Consider the following 3,447-nt stretch of genomic DNA (forward strand, 5'->3'; position numbering starts at 1 on the left):
TGATACTGGTGGGAAGTCAGCATTGGGAAAAGCTGAGAGAACAATTTTAGCCTCAGTCTAAAAGGGGATCCTCCTGGCTCAGTTTCCCCATTATGTTACTTTGAAAGGGAATGTTACCCACCTGGCTATTCCTGAGTCTGGCTATGAGGTGGATTTGATACTGCATGGTTGGAAACCTGAATCCAAACAGAGCAAAGGATGTTTTATCCTCTCAAAGTTGGGCCCTAAATCTAGTCCCTGTTTTATATCTGGGCCCTGCAGTCTTTTCTGTCAGATTTGTGTCTTCCAGACTACAACCCATTCACCTACAGTTGGTAGCAAACAGCAGGTACCAGTTAATGTCTCCCCATCGTTCCCTAGATGCAGCTTGTGCTCGGTTCCAGTCAACCTCCTCTTTGGGACCCCCTCAAGGAAGGGACAGCTCTAAGCCCCTTGCCAACAGGAAGCAGTTTCAGAAGCCAAGACCTTCGCCCCTTACCAAAAGAATTTGGGTCCCATTTGTTTGAGGGGGGAATGATAGGGTTGGGATGTGGACCCCAAAAAGGAAAAACCCTGGACTTTCCCTCATGGCCAAATCTCTGGTGTTCTCCTGAGGCTATAATCCCATCAACTGGCCTTTCACTGTGGCTACACCCAATCTCCCCTCCATTGTTTTACCTCCCTTTGGCCCCTGGCCATTTCCCACCCTTAATCCTAGCTAGGCTCCATTCTCCCTTGGCCACAAGGTCCAAGTCCCAGGAGTTCTGTTCACCCTAGCTTACTGGCCACTCCTAGGTCCCTCCCACGGGCTTTCTGTATATAAGGTCCATCTTGTCTCCATTAAGATGCTTAGATTCTTAAAATCTAACCAATAGCTTACTAATGTTCAGACTCCTTAAGAGTCTGCCCAATATGATGGATGTTCTAATAAACCTTTGTTTTTAGTTGAAAGAAGGCTTGGGTCAAATTCTTTCGGGCAGGATCCGCTTGTTGTGATTTTAAACCGCATCAGTTTCATCTCTCTCCAATTCATACTACACAAGCTGACAAAACAATCTTTCAGAGCCACAGACCTAACCATGTCACTTACTCAAAATTCTTCAACAGCATCTTATTGCCCATAGAATAAAATACAAATTTTTCACTGTGGCATTTAAAGCCTTCCACAAACTGGCTCAATCCTCCCTTTATAGCTTTATTTTATATTACTCCCCTTCATACAACTTTATGTTCCAGCCAAACTGACCTATTAGCTATTCTATGAACTCAAGATTTCATTTCCTATCTCCATTCCTTCACACAAGAAGTCTCTCTCCATCCTCAACTTCAATTGTTAAAATAAATCCTTACTTCTTTCAAAACTCAGCTCAAGGAGGAGCTAGGTGGCGCAGTGGATAGAGCATCGGCCCTGGAGTCAGGAGAACCTGAGTTCAAATCCGGCCTCAGACACTTGACAGTTACTAGCTGTGTGACCCTGGGCAAGTCATTTAACCCCACTGCCTGGCCAAAAAAAAGAAAAAAAAAACTCAGCTCAAATACTTTTTTTTTTTTTTTACCTAATTCCCCACAGTTGTTAATACTCTCTCAAATACCTTGTATTTTCTCATGGATGTAATCAGAGCCCAAGTGCCTCCAACACCTATTCTCTGGAACACTATGTACATAAAAAGGCTTAATAAATGTAGAGTTAAATTGAATGTATACCTAACTGTGGAACTGAATGAAAAATATGAGGACTGCTAGGCACTACTTGGCATCTGACTACCATTATTGCTTTCTATATAAACCTGGCTGTCAGGAAGTTAAAATTATCTGACTCCAGACTTATATCATTAACACTTTTATTCTCTTCTATATGTGGAAAATTCTTTCAGGACATGGGAATACAGTAAGTATACTGGATGTATACTCTCTGTATCTGGAAGATCTGGGGAAGCCAATGAAAAGAACACAAAATAAGAAGGTACAATCTATATCATTGAAGGGAGTGTCATTACCCTACATCACCAGAGGGAGATCACAGATCCATCAAAGTACATTGAGTCTGATATACTAAAAAATTCAAAATCCTAACCCACTTTACCACAAATGTCATGTCAGTCTAAACAAGAGTACCAAGAGAATCCAGATAAGATCATTTTAACCAGATAAGCAGAGTTCTCAAATGTGTGGGCCTAGTATGTAGCTCAGGCTGCTGAACATTCATTCACACCAACCCAATAACACAAAATCAAAAGTGAAAAATAAGGAGACCTCTTTTTACCTCGGAATTTTTTTGTGTGACTGAGGTCTGGAAAAGGTTCTTGCATACATCCCACACAAACCATGCTACACTGTCTAATTTCCATTTCTCTCTCTCCATGTGTGGTACTTTCACCTCAAAGGGCTTCAAATAAAGATGAAGGTAGATGGCACCCAAGAGAGTCAAACAGGTTGCAGGCAGAGAAGAAACTAAGAAATGTTTAAACTTGGGCAAAGAAGGGTGGAATTGGAGGAGCAGGAGAAACATACCTTGGGGCAGAAGGAATTTTACTCTTTTTAGGAAAAGAGAAGGAGAGGAATCAATCTGGGGCCTGGAGTGGATCCACTAGCTGGAGAGGGAAGGAGATAAACCTCAGGGCCCAGATGACAAACCTTCAGTAGCTTCACCCCGGTCAAGATTTGGTTCCAGATCAGAGACTAGTCTCCAGAAAGACAGTGGGAATGATTAAATCTTGGAAAAGAGAACCAGCAGATTAATGAAACCCAGAAACCCCAGGGAAGAAGGGCCCCCAGTGAGTTCGGAAGTCTGAGCCCCTGACAAAATTTGATAAAGGAAGGGAGGGGTGGGAGATGGGGGGGCCCTACACTGAAGATGGAGAATGCGATCTGTAGCAATGGGGAGTGGGTTCATTAAAAGAAGTCTGCGGCTTACAGAGTGAGGCAAGACAACAAGAGGCCCTCCGTGGCTAGACAGGGTTAGGGTCGGTGCTGCCCCGTGACTGGAAACTGAGGGCAGCCCCTGGGCTATGACTGCGGGGGAAGATGAGGAAGGGGGAGAGGGGCGGGGCAGAGACAGTGGGAGCAGGTTAAATTCGGTCCTTAATTTGGGGGGAAGGGCCAGGGTCGATTCCGCGATTGGGGGGGGAGGGGGGTTTGGGGGTGGAAGGAAGGAAATGTCTATGGCCTAAATTGGGTTGGAGGGTTGGGGGAACAGGGAGGGAAAGGGAGGAAGGGCCAGGGTCTAGGATGGGAGGACGGGGAGGATGCGAGTCTAAGACTGAGGACTCGGGAGGATCGGGGTCTGTGACTAGGGAGGAAGAGAATCCGCGTCAGTGACTTAGAGAAAGGTTCGGAAGGCCTGGGTCTCTGATTGGGGGGGGGGGAGAGCCCGAGTCCGACACTGAGGGGCAGGAGAGTTGTGGTGTGGGCCTGGGGGGCGGGGACGACCGGGGTCTGTGATTGGAAGAGGGGATGGCAGGGGTCGGT

At 46.0% G+C, this 3,447-nt stretch overlaps 1 protein-coding gene across 2 annotated transcripts in view; it reads right to left on the reverse strand.

Moving 5' to 3' along the window:
* EPG5 (ectopic P-granules autophagy protein 5 homolog) overlaps positions 1-3,447 on the reverse strand; it is a 123,520-nt gene that overhangs the window by 119,456 nt on the left and 617 nt on the right. The window lies entirely within an intron of this gene.

This window comes from Vombatus ursinus, unplaced genomic scaffold (assembly GCF_900497805.2).
Source record: "Vombatus ursinus unplaced genomic scaffold, bare-nosed wombat genome assembly UNPS02014791.1, whole genome shotgun sequence".
In the NCBI taxonomy this organism is placed as follows: Eukaryota; Metazoa; Chordata; class Mammalia; order Diprotodontia; family Vombatidae; genus Vombatus; species Vombatus ursinus.